Raw genomic sequence first — 16,838 nt, forward strand, 5'->3', positions numbered from 1 at the left:
TACTGTCTCCTGCAGCCTTTTTTGTCTTGCAGAAACTTTTGATTTTCATGTCCATTGAAAAGTTTTGTTTAGAATCTGATGAAATTGAAAAATAAAGCAGTGGGGAGTTTCCTCGCTTTCTCACCCATGTTTCATAGAATCATATAATAGAATCATAAAATATTAGGGTTGGAAGAGACCTCAGGAGGTCATCTAGTCCAACCCCCTGCTCAAAGCAGGACCAATCCCCAACTAAATCATCTCAGCCAAGGCTTTGTCAAGCCAGGCCTTAAAAACCTCTAAGGATGGAGATTCCACCACCTCCCTAGGTAACCCATTCCAGTGCTTCACCACCCTCCTAGTGAAATAGTGTTTCCTAATATCCAACCTAAACCTCCCCCGCTACAACTTGAGACCATTGCTCCTTGTTCTGTCATCTGCCACCACTGAGAACAGCCAAGCTCCATCCTCTTTGAAACCCCCTTTCAGGAAGTTGAAAGCAGCTATCAAATCCCCCCTCATTCTTCTCTTCCGCAGACTAAACAATCCCAGTTCCCTCAGCCTCTCCTCGTAAGTCATGTGTTCCAGCTCCCTGATCATTTTCGTTGCCCTCCGCTGGACTCTCCAGTTTGTTCACATCCTTTCTATAGTGGGGGGGCCCAAAACTGGACGCAATACTCTAGATGTGGCCTCACCAGTGCTGAATAGAGGGGAATAATTACTTCCCTCTGTCTGCTGACAATGCTCCTACTAATGCAGCCCAAAATGCCATTGGCCTTCTTGGCAACAAGGGCACACTGTTGACTCATATCCAGCTTCTCGTCCACTGTAATCCCCAGGTCCCTTTTCTGCAGAACTGCTGCTTAGCCAGTTGGTCCCCAGTCTGTAGGAGTGCATGAGATTCTTCCGTCCTAAGTGCAGAACTCTGCACTTGTCCTTGTTGAACCTCATCCAATTTTTTTGGCCCAATCCTCCAATTTGTCTAGGTCACTCTGGAGCCTATCCCTACCCTCCAGCATATCTACCTCTCCCCCCATCTTAGTGTCATCTGTGAACTTGCTGAGGGTGCAATTAATTCCATCATCCAGATCATTAATAAAGATGTTGAACAAAACCGGCTCCAGGACCGACCCCTGGGGCACCCTGCTTGATACTGGCTGCCAACTAGACATTGAGCCGTTGATCACTACCCTTTGAGCCCGACAATCTAGCCAGCTCTCTATACACTTTATAGTCCATTCATCCAAACCATAATTTTTTAACTTGCTGGCAAGAATGCTGTGCGAGACCATACCAAAAGCTTTGCTAAAGTCAAGATAGATCACATCCACTGCTTTCCCCTCACCACAGAGCCAGTTATCTCATCATAGAAGGCAATCAGGTTCGTTAGGCATGACTTGCCCTTGGTGAATCCAGGTTGACTGTTCCGGATCACCTTCCTCTCCTCCAAGTGCTTCAAAATGGATTCCTTGAGGACCTGCTCCATGATTTTGCCAGGGACTGAAGTGAAGCTGACCGGTCTGTAGTTCCCCGGGTTCTCTTTCTTCCCTTTTTAAAATATGGGCACTATATTTGCCTCTTTCCAATCGTCTGAGACATCTGCTGATTGCCACGAGTTTTCAAAGATAACGGCCAATGGCTCTGCAGTCACATCAGCCAACTCCCTCAACACCCTTGGATGCATTAGATCTGGAACCATGGACTTGTGCACGTCCAACTTTTCTAAATATCCTTAACCTGTTCTTTCACCACTGAGGGCTGCTCACCTCCTCCCCATACTGTGTTGCCCAGTGCAGCAGTCTGGGAGCTGACCTTGTCTATGAAGACCGAGGCAAAAAAAGCATTGAGTACTTCAGCTTTTTCCACATCCTCTGTTACTAGGTTGCCTCCCCCATTCATTAAGGGTCCCACACTTTCCCTGACCTTTTTCTTGTTGCTAACATACCTGTAGAAACCCTTCTACAGAAACCCTGGAAAAGGGGATGAATTAATCCCCAAAATGAAAACTAAATATTTTCTTGTTTTGCTTTCATTTGTTTTCCAAATGAATGGAACTTGGGAACCAGATTTTATTTAAATGGTACCTAATCCCAGAGCGATGACACAGTTTAGAGCAGAGTATCTGAAATCTCCTTTACGTACACTGGTATGCTGGAGCCTGGCCCATAGCACAGTGACTTCTGGGGAAAGATATAGGAAACACTATGGGACAATATTCTCTGTGGTGCTATCTCTCGCAATTTTATCACTCATCTCAAGATATTTGGTGGGGTTTTTTCTCAAAGCCCCAGATCCTGGAGTCAAGTTATTTTCTCAAACCATCAGCTTTCCTTTTTAAAGAGTGAATTTCTAGCCTGGCTGGTTGCAGAGAAAAGCTTGACAACATGAAGCTAGTGCAGAGGTCCCCAAACTGTGGGGTGCGCTCCCCTAGAGGAGGGAGTGGAGGAATCTTATGAGGGCACAGCAGGGCCCAGGCCAGCCCCCACGTGGGGTGGGGAAGGAGTGCCACCCAGCCCCTTCCCACAAAGACCTTTGCTCCGGTTCCACCTGCAGCTGGGGCTGGGAGCAGGAGTAGAGCTGCACCTGGCTGTGGACCTGGCTGCTGGCCCCCACTGCAGCCCAGCTGCAGCTCTGCTGCTGCCCCCAGTCTTGGCCTCTGGTTGTGGCTCCAGTCCTGCTCCCAGCCCCAGACCCACCCCCAGCTGTGGCCCCAGCCTTGGCCCCCTTACCCCTGTCCGTGCCCTCTCCCCCAAAGCCCCAGCCCTGGGAGGGTGCGGGGGCAGGGGCATGGACGGGGTAAGGGGGGGCATGATCCTCAAAATTTGGGGACCACTGAGCTAGTGCAACCCCAAGGCTCAGAAACTAAAAGGCAAAGAACCAACATTTAAAAAAAAAAAAGTAATGAATTTTATGATTTATGGGGAGGAAGGGCCTGAGCCTTGATTTGTGACTGCTCGGGGTGGGCAGTACCAGAAGAGATACAGGAAATATCATAGAATCATAGAATCATAGAATATCAGGGTTGGAAGGGACCCCTGAAGGTCATCTAGTCCAACCCCCTGCTCGAAGCAGGACCAATTCCCAGTTAAATCATCCCAGCCAGGGCTTTGTCAAGCCTGACCTTAAAAACTTCCAAGGAAGGAGATTCTACCACCTCCCTAGGCAACGCATTCCAGTGTTTCACCACCCTCTTAGTGAAAAAGTTTTTCCTAATATCCAATCTAAACCTCCCCCACTGCAACTTGAGACCATTACTCCTCGTTCTGTCATCTGCTACCATTGAGAACAGTCTAGAGCCATCCTCTTTGGAACCCCCTTTCAGGTAGTTGAAAGCAGCTATCAAATCCCCCCTCATTCTTCTCTTCTGCAGGCTAAACAATCCCAGCTCCCTCAGCCTCTCCTCATAAGTCATGTGTTCTAGACCCCTAATCATTTTTGTTGCCCTTCGCTGGACTCTCTCCAATTTATCCACATCCTTTTTGTAGTGTGGGGCCCAAAACTGGACACAGTACTCCAGATGAGGCCTCACCAATGTCGAATAGAGGGGGACGATCACGTCCCTCGATCTGCTCGCTATGCCCCTACTTATACATCCCAAAATGCCATTGGCCTTCTTGGCAACAAGGGCACACTGCTGACTCATATCCAGCTTCTCGTCCACTGTCACCCCTAGGTCAGGGGTGACCTAGGTGTGACAGTGGTCAGGCAGGACTCAGACATTTTGTGATGAGGACACTGGCACTTCCATCCTTGGGTTCCCAGCAGCTCTTTGGCTGCAGCTTCCAATATGAAGCTCCCTGACCTGCTTCTCTGATGTCATGTGACCAGGGGCGAGAATTCATTTCCTTTCTTTCATTTTAGTCCAGAAGCCCAACTGCCTTCAGCTCGTGTTTTGTGTGATCTGCCTTTGGCCCAGTTCAGCCCTGCCCTGCACAATGTGCTCGTTTGTGTGGGTACAACATGGTCCTGCTCCGAAGCAGTAGCTCTGTGCAGTCACAGGGCAGTGGGTCAGATGGCTGCATGAGCAGCAGAACTGGCCCTGTTATTCTCTTCATTGGGCTCTCCGCTGTGCCCAGCTCTGTTGGGGATTGGCTGTGGCGAAGGGCTCCTTCCATGCGGGCTGTTCTGTGGGCTGGGCCAGGCTGACTTCCTCCCGCAGGTTCTTTGCCGCTTTGTGTCTTGCTGGAGTCCGCCTCCAACCCATGTCATGTGACCATGGTGCAGAAACCAGGAGCAAGCCACTTTCTTCTGAAAAGAAAGGAGGACGTGTGGCACCATAGGGACTAACACATTTATTAGAGTATAAGCTTTCGTGGGCTACAGCCCACTTCACCGGATGCATTGGATGGAACGTATAGTAAGATAGCTGTAGCCCACGAAAGCTCATGCTCTAATAAATGTTCGTCTCTAAGGTGCCACAAGTCCTCCTGGTTTTTTTTTTGCAGATACAGACTAACACGGCTGCTACTCTGAAATCACTTTCTTCTAACGCTGAACAAGAAACTTTAATGGGACCAGGAAAGCAGAGTCCTCCCTAAAGCTACTCCACCCGTTTCTCTCTGCTTCCCTATGGCATCCCAGATCCCTCCTGTTATGGATTTAAAGCAAAAGTCCACAAAACCTCACAATTCATCCGTTCTCACCGCTGCACCCCTCAGCCATAATCTCTGACAGCAAACATGCCATAACGCTGAGTGATTATGGACAGTAGGACTTTACGTCTTCAAACAGCGTTACAAAGATAAATGAACTTATCCTCCCCATCTGAGTAAATGAACATGGTTGCCATGTAACCAATGGCAAAACTGATCTTCCCAACACTCATCTGAGTAAACAAACAGTGTCTCCAGTTAGCGGTTGGTGAAACTGAGGCAGAGGTGAAATGCCTTGGCTAAGGCAATATAGTAAGCTAGTGTCGGAGTCAGGGATTGCTGGCTGGTAGTTAGTCCCAGTCTGTACCCTCCACACAACACCACTTCTCCTCTGTGACACAGTCAACCCAATTCCATGTCCTGTGCAATTCAACACAGAGCTGTAGCCAAGTGCTACCGAGAGGCTTGCTGCAGAACTAAACAAAATGTAGAATCCTGCCCTGCAACCTGCAAGGTGTGTGTGTGTTGTATGCTTGTACTACCACATGGTTGCGTGGTGAAGGCAGCTGGGCAACAGCTGTTTGTTTGTGCACACTGGTATTACCAGCTGCATTCCTTGGTCATGCAGGGACGGATTCTCATGTTCCTGGCACCTGGGGACAACAGGTCACTGATGGTTTCATGCCACCTCTCCACCCCCCCAAATCTGGAGGTTGTCAAGGGACCAGTGGGGCGCAGGGCTGCTGTGACTTGTACTGCCAGATAACACCCCCTAAGGGGCTGTTCGGTCACCCAGGGTCTCTGGCTTGTATTGCTGTCTTCCCCTGGCCCTCTCACCTCTGAATGCCCCCTGCAAGCACAGCTGGCCCGCAGCTGCCTGCACCAGTAGTGAAAGAGGCCTCCTGATACGGTGTCCCTCAGCCTCTATTAATTCTGCCTGAAATTTAGAACCACGTCTGGAAGTTTAAAAGAAATGACAGAGGGTGGAGCCTTTGCCCGGCGTTCAAATGCAGTGTCCTTCTTAAGAACATAACGTAAGAATGGGAGTGCTGGGTCAGACCAAAGGTCCATCTACAATCCACAGTGATTCGCAAGGCTGCCCAGAGGGTTCGCGGGGCCTGGGGCAAAGCAATTTCGGGGGGGCCCTTCCATAAAAAAAGTTAGTTTTGCCACCCCAAGCGGTGAAGAAAAAAAAAAAAGAAAAACCCAAGTCATGCTGCTGAAGAAAGAAGAGGACAGGAGGGCCCGTCACCAAATTGCTGCAGACTGAAGCAGAGCGATTGAGCTGCCGCCGAAGTGCTGCTGATGAGGAAGAGAGGGACTGAAAAACCCGCCACAGAATTGCAGCCGAAATTACCCCCGCCCTGTCTGCGGGGCCCGGGGCAAATTGCCCCGCTTGCGGCCCCCCCACCGCCCCGGGCGGCCCTTATGATTCCAAGATCTTTCTTGAGTGGTAATAGCTAATTTAGGCCCCATCATTTTATATATATAATTTGGGATTATGTTTTCCAGTGTGCATTATTTTGCATTTATCCACATTGAATTTCATCTGCCATTTTGTTGTCCAGTCATCCAGTTTTGTGAGATCCCTTTGTAACTCTTCACAGTCTCCTTTGGACTTAACTATCTTGAGTAGTTTTGTATGATCTGCAAATTTTGCCACCTCACTGTTTACCCCTTTCTCCAGATCATTTCTGAATATGTTGAATAGGACTGGTCCCAGTACAGAGCCCTGGGGGGCACCACTATTTACCTCTCTCCATTCTGAAAACTGACCATTTATTCCTACCCTTTGTTTCCTATCTTTAAACCAGTTACCAATCCATGAGAGAACCTTCCCTCTTATCCCATGACTGCTTACTTTGCTTAAGCACCTTTGGTGAGGGACCTTGTCAAAGGCTTTCTTAAAATCTAAATACACTGTATCCACTGGATCCCCCTTGTCCACATACTTGTTGACCCCCTCAAAGAATTCTAGTAGATTGGTGAGGCATGATTTCCCTTTACCAATACCATCTTGACTATTCACCAACAAATTATGTTCATCTATGTGTCTGACCATTTTGTTCTTATACTATAGTTTCAACCAGTTTGCCTGGTACTGAAGTCAGGCTTACCAGCCTGTAATTGCCGGGGTCACCTCTGGAGCCCTTTTTAAAAATTGACATCACATTAGCTATCCTCCAGTCATCTGGTACAGAAGCTGATTTAAATGATAGGTTACAAACTAATTAGTAGTTCTGCAATTTCACATCTGAGTTCCTTCAGAACCCTTGGGTGATACCATCTGGTCCTGGTGACTTATTACTGTTTAGTTTATCAATTTGTTCCAGAACCTCCTCTAATGACAGCTCAATCTGGGACAGTTCCTCAGATTTGTCACCTAAAAAGAAAGGCTCAGGTTTGGGAATTTCCCTCACATCCTCAGCCATGAAAACTGATGCAAAGTATTCATTTAGTTTCTCCGCAATGGCCTTATCATCCTTGAAAAGAAAAGGAGTACTTGTGGCACCTTAGAGATTAACCAGTTTATTTGAGCATAAGCTTTCATGAGCGACAGCTCAAATATGCTTATGCTCAAATAAATTTGTTAGTCTCTAAGGTGCCACAAGTACTCCTTTTCTTTTTGCGAATACAGACTAACACGACTGTTACTCTGAAACTTATCATCCTTGAGCGCTCCTTTAGCATTTTGATCATCCAGTGATCCCACTGGTTGTTTAGCAGGCTTCCAGCTTCTAAGGTACTTACAAAATTTTTTGGTATTCCTTTTTGAGTCTTTGGCTAGCTGTTCTTGAAATTCTTTTTTGGCCTTCCTAATTATATTTTTACTCTTCATTTTGCCAGAGTTTATGCTCCTTTATGTTTTCCTCACTAGGATTTAACTTCCACTTTTTAAAGGATGCCTTTTTGCCACTCAATGCTTTTCTTACTTTGTTGTTTAGCCACAGTGGCACTTTTTTGGTTCTCTTACTATGTTTTTTAATTTGGGGTGTACATTTAAGTTCAGCCTCTGTTATGGTGTCTTTAACAAGTTTCCATGCAGCGTGCAGGGATTTCACTTTTGGCGCTGTACCTTTGAATTTCTGGATCTTTGTCCCAGAGCTTAAGATGGTCTTTTAGATGTCCTGGGCCTAGGCCACGGAGCACTTTGAAGATAAGGACCAAGACCTTGAGCTTGATTAGACATTCTGTGGGATGCCAGTGCAGAGAGTGGAAGAGAGGTGCAATGGGCTCACGGTGCCTGTGTTGCTGAGGAGATGCACTGCAGTGTTTTGTAGTACTTGGAGTTTCCTAAGCACTGAAAGTTTAATGGCCAGGTAGATCGCATCGCTGTCATCCAGCTCATAGGTGAAAAAGGCGTGAAGAACTGAGGCCAGGTCATTGTCCGCCAGGATGGGATTGGCGTCTCCTAGCCAACTGGAGATGGTGGAAGGGGTTACTTGCAGACACTGGTGTGTGAGAACTCACTGTTAGCAAGGAAACGAAGAGGGCACCTCAAGTACAGACTTAACTGGCCAAGTATGAGTGTGAACCTTCACCATGGCTGTGAGCTCATGCCCCTGGCATACACCAGAGCCGACCAGTGGGTTGCTCTAATTTACAGCCACTTTACCCAGATTACATATGGGCCTAGCCATCACCCGGAATCTCTCATGCCATGTGCTATGGAGGTGTCCCCTCCCGTTCCTGCGTGCCTCTTCCTGCCCCCTCTGCTGGGGCTTGCAAGAGCTGCAATGCTGGGCTGATCATATCAGCCCTACACTGCTTCTGCCCTGGGGGGACTCTTCCCCACCCCCTTTCAGACCCTGTCTAAGGTGGAGAGAATCCCTTCCCTGCAACCTCTCTCTGGGCCACATTTGGGGGCTCTCTGCCCTGCCCTGCTGAGGCTCAGAGCTATTTTTAAATCATATTTCTGCCCTCACAGTCCAAACCAGCTGCACTATTTTTGCTCAGAACTTGCAGAAGACTTTTTCCCTGAGGCAGAAACCAGCCCTTGGAGAGATGAGATGGGTGTGGTAACCCACAAGCTGGAAATACGAGTCCAATCGGTGTGACTGTAACCTCTCTGAGACGGGAAACTGGTTTTAACCAGCCAATTGCCCTTTCAAAAAAGAGAGAAGAAAAATGCAATTGAGCTGTGCCAGGAACTGGCCCAGTGACAATCCTCAGGCTTGGCTGGAAGACACCAGGCCCCATCCCTGGAAAACTCCCTGGGGAAGAAACAGGTTGTGGGTAGATCAAAGCCCTTAGCCCTCCATTCCGCCGTGTTAAGCCCCCCAGTGCACCAGGCATAGGTGCCAACTCCGTGAGCACCCATGGAAAAACATTAGTGCGTACTTAGCACCCACCAGCAGCCAAGCTCCCCCTCAGTGCCTCCCGTCCGCCCCGGCCCTGCTAATCAACCCTTCCCCCTCCCTCCCAGCACCTCCTCCCACCACGGATCAGCTGTTCTAAGGCATGCAGGAAGCGCTGGTAGGGAGGAGGAGGAGGAGGAGTGGGGATGGGGCGCACTCAGGGGAGAGGGTGGAATGAGGTGGGGTGGGGGCAGGAAGAGGCAGGGCAGGGGTGGAGTGGGGTGCAGGGCAGGGGCAGGGCAGGGGTGAGAAGAGCAGGGGGAGGGCTTTGGGGAAGGGGTGGAGTGGGGGCTCAAGCACCTCCCAGGTAGAGAGGAAGTCAGCGCCTATGGCACCGGGTTTTCCCCGGATGCCTTCCACCAAAATGATTGCACTCCCTAGAATTACTGAGACCTTATCTTTGGGGTTGTGAGCACCTGCAGCTCCCACTGAAGACTGGATCTTGTGAGTGCTCTGCGGACATACAGTGGGACTTGTGCTCCTAAGTACCTTAGACTCTTCAGAAAACCCCACCCGTGATACAGACACAAATAACCAGTTGCTTATCCTACCGTTCTACCATAGCTGGCCACTTCCATCCCCTCTATAATGGGTGAAAGGAAGAGGGGAGATTAAAGCCAACCTCAGGGTCCCAGGTGAACAGGAGTGTCTGGCCTGAACTACATTCAAAACGTAGGTTAATGCAGCTACAGGACTCAAGGGTGTGAAAACTCACACCCCGGAGCTCTGTCATCCTAACACCCAGTGTAGACACAGCTGGGTTGATGGGCAAATGCTTCCGTTGCTCTAGCTGCTGTTGCTTGGGGGAGATGGTCTTCCTACAGTGATGGCAAGAACCCTTCCACCACTATAGTAAGTGAGTACACTGCAGGGTTACGGTGGCCTAGCGATGGTGCCATAGCTGTGCTGCTATAGTGTAGTCATGGCTGGAGCCATTCTGGCTTGAAACCTGGGTACGACACACGGTTTCGCAACGAGTGCTGTGTCAGCAGATTTCACCCTTCGGTCTCTTTGCTCTTTTATATGCCTCGGCAACAATTTATTTCTTAGCATCCTGGATCCATTTGATTTCCAACCCTTTGCTCCAGGAGTCCTTGACACAACTAACTATAGACACAGTGAATCAAGAGAGAGCCCAGCAGCCCATGGAACCCCACAAAACTGCCTCCTCCATCAAAACTCTTCTGTCTCACAGACAGCAGCCCCCTCCCCAAGCCAAAGCAAACAGAGAGGCCTTGCAGCACTCTCTGAGATGCAACAAACCTGGGCTACTTAGGTGAGGAGCTGGGACACCAGAAGGGGAGGGCTCTGAGTCGCTACAGGGAATTATTTCCCAGCTGTCTGGCTGGTGAGGCTTGCCCACATGCTCAGGGTCTAACTGATCACCATATTTGGGATCAGGAAAGAATTTTTCACTGGGACAGATTGGCTGAGACACTGAGGGAGGGAGTTGCCCTCCTTTTCAGCATGGGGCACAGGTCACTTGTGCAGCATTGTATTGTATTGTTAAGTGAGTTGGGTTAAATGTCTTAATAACTGTTGTGACTTCCACCCCGCATTTAAGATAGCTGTTGGAGACCGCTAAACAGCTCCACCTAAGACAAAGGTGGAATGCAAGCCCACCAGTAATTTGGACCCCCCAGGGTGCCATATCAGGGAGGGGCGCCGTCTAAGTGTTGCAAGCTGGTAGGCCTTGTCTGACAGAGGATGAGTGTGGGCGAGCCCGTGACCTGATTTGTCATCAGGTTAGTACCATGAGATCCACCACCCAGATCTCTGATGCTTGAGCTGATGGAATAACTTTTAGCAGTAGTAGGTTGTCACCCTCTGTGTGGACCAGCACTAGAGGGGGATGGGGCACACATTTTGCCCGTGGTTTTCACAGGTGTTTGCTGACAGCAGGGGAAGGATGAGACTCAGGAATCCTGGGTTCTGTTCCAGGTTCTGACGGGACTGTACGCTATCAGTTACAAACCCTTCTGCCCCTATCTCCCAGAAGTCTGACCCATTTTGTCCCTGCCTCCTCTAACCTGTCCTTGGCAAGTCTTCTCCCCCAACCCCATACCTCCACATAGCTCTTTGTCCCAGTCTCCCCACACACCCTGGGACTCTTGTCCCAGTCTCCCTACTCACCATTCCCACAGGCCTGGCTCCTCATTCCAGTCAGAGTGCTTCTTCTTTCTCCTCCACATGGCCTTGGAACCAGCAGGAGGCGAGGGGGAGTGTGAGCACAGAAGAGACAGTGTCAGCTCTTAGTTCCTGTGCCCAACAGTGGGGACAAGCAATTTCAGGAAAAGTCCTGCTCAGCCCCTGCATCTCAGGGCTGGAGCATGTTCAGAGTAGATGGAATCGTCAGAGAATTTAGGTGCCAGACTCTGACAAGTCTCTACGAAGCATGTGCAAAGTGAGCTTTTCAGAGGCTCGTGACTTGGCCAAATTTCATTGAATGTCTTGTGTTATGAGACCCTGGGACAAAGTGCTGTGGCCTAGTACTCTGATCATTGTAGCTGTCATAAATATAAAGGGAAGGGTAAACACCTTTAAATCCCACCTGGCCAGAGGAAAAATCCTCTCACCTGTAAAGGGTTAAGAAGCTAAGATAACCTCACTGGCACCTGACCAAAATGACCAATGAGGAGACAAGATACTTTCAAAGCTGGGTGGGGGAAACAAAGGGTCTCTCTGCCTGTGTGATGTTTTTGCCGGGACCAGAGCAGGAATGCAGGTCAGAACTCCTGTAAAGGGCTAATAAGCAATCTAGTTAGATATGCATTAGATTCTGTTTTGTTTAAATGGCTGATAAAATAAGCTGTGCTGAATGGAATGTATATTTCTGTTTTTGTGTCTTTTTGTAACTTAAGGTTTTGCCTAGAGGGATTCTCTATGTTTTGAATCTGATTACCCTGTAAGGTATTTACCATCCTGATTTTACAGAGGTGATTCTTTTACTTTTTCTTTAATTAAAATTCTTCTTTTAAGAACCTGATTGCTTTTTCATTGTTCTTAAGATCCAAGGGTTTGGGTCTGTGTTTACCTATGCAATTCGGTGAGGGTTTTTATCAAGCCTTCCCCAGGAAACGGGGTGTAGGGCTTGGAGGGATTTTGGGGGGAAAGACTTTTCCAAGTGGGCTCTTTCCCTGTTATTTTTGTTAGACACTTGGTGGTGGCAGCAATAAGTCCAGGGACAAAAGGTAAAATAGTTTGTACCTTGGGGAAGTTTTAACTTAAGCTGGTAAAGATAAGCTTAGGGGATTTTTCATGGAGGTCCCCACATCTGTGCCCTAGAGTTCAGAGTGGGGAAGGAACCTTGACAGTAGCCTCATTTGTTTTCCCCAGAGATGGTTGGTTGAGGAACTAGGGAGGAATTAGCTAATCAGATGGGGAAGCTGGGTGAGGTAAGGAACAAACAGGCCCATTAGCTTGAAAAAAGGCAGGAAGGAAGTGTTAGAGGGGAGGGGGAAGAAGACAGGACAAGGCAGGGTTAGGCTAGGCTAGCTCGGCTCAGACAGAAGGAGATCCCAAGGAAGGGAGATTTCCTCTCAGGGCTTTGATGAACAGTGGCTGAAGGCAATAAAAAGGATCACTTGACGATTACTTGTTCTATTCATTCCCTCTGGGGCACCTGGCATTGGCCACTGTTGGAAGACAGGATATTGGGCTAAATGGAACTTTGGTCTGACCCAGTATGGCTGTGCTTATGCCCTAAATAGGGTCATAGATAGTAGAATTGTTGTGTTACACTGTGCAGGTGTTAGTGGAGGGGCCATGACTAAATTCTGTGGAGTGGACACTAAAAGAAGAGAGTCTGAGCAGTTTCTGTCAACCAGTTCCCCTTTATCTGCTAATTTACTGACACATTCAAAGAAATTTACAAGAATAGTGCGATGCATTTTACTTGGTAGAAACTACGCTGGTTAGACCATGTTGGATGATGATCTTCCAGGTCATAGAATCATAGAATATCAGGGTTGGAAGGGACCTCAGGAGGTCATCTAGTCCAACCCCCTGCTCAAAGCAGGACCAATCTGACCTTAAAAACTTCTAAGGAAGGTTTCAGACTAACAGCCGTGTTAGTCTGTATTCGCAAAAATAAAAGGAGTACTTGTGGCACCTTAGAGACTAACCAATTTATTTGAGCATAAGCTTTTGTGAGCTACAGCTCACTTCATCGGATGCATACTGTGGAAAGTGTAGCAGATCTTATTATATACACACAAATCATGAAAAAATACCTCCTCCACCCCACGCTCCTGCTGGTAATAGCTTATCTAAAGTAATCACTCTCCTTACAATGTGTATGATAATCAAGTTGGGCCATTTCCAGCACAAATCCAGGGTTTAACAAGAACGTCTTGGGGGGGGGGTAGGAAAAAACAAGGGGAAATAGGCTACCTTGCATAATGACTAAGCCACTCCCAGTCTCTGTTCAAGCCTAAGTTAATTGTATCCAATTTGCAAATGAATAATGGTCTCAAGTTGCAGTGGGGGAGGTTTAGGTTGGATATTAGGAAAACCTTTTTCACTAGGAGGGTGGTGAAACACTGGAATGTGTTACCTAGGGAGGTGGTGGAATCTCCTTCTCTTGAAGTTTTTAAGATCAGGCTTGACAAAGCCCTGGCTGGGATGATTTAGTTGGGGTTGGTCCTGCTTTGAGCAGGGGGTTGGACTAGATGACCTCCTGAGGTCCCTTCCAACTCTGATATTCTATGATTCTATGACTGCCCCCCTCAGAACCTGCAACCCATCAACCCCCCCCCCGCTTCTTGTCCCCTGATCACCTCCTGAGACCCCCCACCCTAACTGCCCCCCAGGACCCCACCCCCTACCCAACTTGCCCCACTCCCTGTCCCGACTGCCCCGACCCCATCCACCACTACCCCGACAGACCCCTGGAACTCCCTCGCCTATCCAACCCATCTCCGTTCCCCATCCTCTGACCGCTGCCCCAGAACTTCAGCCCCCTCCTACCGCTCCCTGCCCCTTATCCAACCCCTCCTCCCAGCCCCCTTACCATGCTGCTCAGGGCAGTGTGTCTGGATGTCGTGCGGCCCGCTGGAGCTCACAGCCCCACTCCCTTACCATGTCGCTCAACGTGGCAGGAGCTGCTGAGTGGCCCAGAGAGCTGGTGCCGGCAGTGTGGCACGCTGTGGCTCTGCGAGAGGGGGGAAGGCCGGGGAGGGGCCGGGGGAGCCTCCCCGGCTGGGAGCTCAGGGAGCCATAACAATTTTGAACAACCGGTTCTAAAACTGCTTCAAAATTTAACAACTGGTTCACGCGAACCGGCTCCAGCTCACCACTGGGTATCACCTGACGTGCTGAGATACCACTGAGCCAGCCTGTTATGCCAGATTGGGCACCCTCTTTACCTGTTTGGCTCAGCTAGGCTATTAAACCTCTTCCAGCCAAACACACAGGCGGGGCCACACCCAGCTGCACAGAGAGACAGAGATCCACTCTGGAAAGATTCAGCCTTAGGGGCTTGCCCCAACATTCTGATTCCCACTCCCTTTAAGGGGTACAAACCCAAAAGTTTTATGAAATTTTCCCCCTAACCTCAGCGTGGAGGGAGATATGCACAACTTCTTCCACCCCACCCCCAGTTAGAAATTGCATAAACTGAGTTTCATTATAAAAAAGAAATAAGTTTATTAACTACAAAAGTGAATTTTAAGTGAATATCAGAGATAACAGACAGAACAAAGCAGATTTCTGAGAAAATAAAACAAAGTACGCAAGCTAAGCTCAATATACTTAAGAAACAGGATACAAAACGCAATTTCTTACCCTAAATGTTATTTTAGGCAGCTTGCAAAGTTTCTGTGGTTCAGAGTTCCAGTTATATTTCTTTTCAGACTGGACTCCTGTCTCAGTTTGGACTCCCCCACCCTGACCCGCCGCCTTCCCTTCAGGTGGCTTTAGCAGTCTTTCTTCTTGGGCAGACAGGCCTATGGAGAGGAGGAGGAGACCCATTTGCCTTCCTCCCTGCCCTTAAATAGGATTTACATAAAGCGGGAATCCTTTGTTTCCCAAACTTGACGCCCCTGCCCTTACAGTGGAAAGTTACAAGAAGTTCCAGGTAATGTTTTAGGGCATGGCTACACTGGAAACTTCAAAGCGCTGTCACAGGAACGCTCCCATGGCAGCGCTTTGAAGTGCGAGTGTGGTCGCGCACAAACGCCGGGAGAGAGCTCTCCCAGAGCTCCTGGTAATCCACCTCCGCGAGGGGATTAGCTCCCAGCGCTCGGAGCCTGTCTACACTAGTGCTTTAAAGCGCTCAGACTGCTGCACCCCTGAGCCAGCAAATTAGAGAGCTATAAAATGCAAGGGTAGCCAAGCCCTTAGTATCAGGTGACAAGACCACTTAATTCTGTAGGATCACAGCATCCATAAGCCAGTGGCAGTATGGAGCATCCGCAGGAAGGGCCAAGCTTTTCACAGTCCATTGTCCTTACTGATGGGCCTTCCGCCCTGTCTGGCTTTTCCATTGTGGCACCTGAAGTGGTAGAAGTGGGCGTCACCCAAAGCAGCATAGTTGAAATACAGATACACAGTCAATATTCCTAACTTCAGATACAGAAATGATACCAGCATACAAATTGGATAATCACATTCAGTAAATCATAACCTTTCTAATGATACCTTACAAGACCCATCTTGCATAAAGTACACCTCAGTTATACCATATTCATATCATAAGCATATTTTTCACAAAGAATATGGAGTGAAACGTCACACCACCCCTTCCACTCAACTAAATGTGCCCTTGCTAAGATCCCCCTTCTCCTAGCAACGTCCAGTGGCCTCTCTTTTTGTCTCATCCTCTTTGCCTCTCCCCTGGCTTGCTGCCCTGAGTACAATCCCATCTAAAACCCTGGGTAGGTCCTTGGGCAGCCAGGGCCTCCCACCACTTGCAGCTCCACGGCGACACTTCATGTGTAGTGCACTAGCTCAATCAATGCTAGCACACGTACATCGGCACAAGCTGGAAATGACACCCACAGTCGCAGTGCAGATGCGAGCTGAGGTAGCATCCTGGTGGCTCACCAGCTGCTCAGTCTCGGCACACTGAAAGCTAAGCCCCCTCTTCTGCCAAAGCTATTTCTCCTTCTCATTACTGCCAGTGGCACCCCTTTCCCTCCTGCCATCCAAGCACACCACCCTGGTGTCCCAGTCCCGTTTTTCTCTTCTCCCCACGTATTCCTGGTGTCACCAAATCCTGTTGCTTCTTTCTCTAAGCTCTGCTTTTGTCTCCATTGCTATAGCAATGGCCCTTGTCCATGTCCCACCTTTGCTCTTTGGCTTCCCTGATTCTGACCTCTTCCTCCTTCAGCCCATCCAGGGTGCAACTGCTGAGCTCAGTTTCCTTTCCCACTGCTTCCACCTCATCACTCCCCTATTTGAATCACTTTGCTGACTACTCATTGCCTTCTGCATCTAGTTCAGACTGCTGGTCCTCATGGCCAAGACTGTACACAACTCCATTTGTGACTCTTTGGCCTTGTCACCATCGGTGGAGGCGTGTAGGGTATATGTATCTTCATGCATCACTGCAGTAAAAACTGACTGCAGCCATACTTTGGTGTGTAGCCACACGCTGCAGTGAAAGGCTCTGGCAGCAGGGAGGCAGCGGGACACAACACTGTGAAAAATAGCAGTGTAGATACGGGAGGCACCCCTTGGGTATGTAGAGAGCTGTGTAGGGTATCTACCCTAAGGTTCTGGGGTGTCTTTCTTCACTGAAGCCATGCCTCTCCATGTACAGTGCTATTTACATCCATGCTTGGGAGGGCATGCAGTCTGTGTTCTCTGCTCGCAGCCGTAAGGCTATGTCTACGCTTGCACGTGTCCCTGGGTACTTGTCCTGTAATGATAGCACAGGCACCCCATACCCAACGCGTCCACCTGTGCT

The sequence above is a fragment of the Eretmochelys imbricata genome, chromosome 12 (assembly GCF_965152235.1).
Source record: "Eretmochelys imbricata isolate rEreImb1 chromosome 12, rEreImb1.hap1, whole genome shotgun sequence".
Lineage (NCBI taxonomy): Eukaryota > Metazoa > Chordata > Testudines > Cheloniidae > Eretmochelys > Eretmochelys imbricata.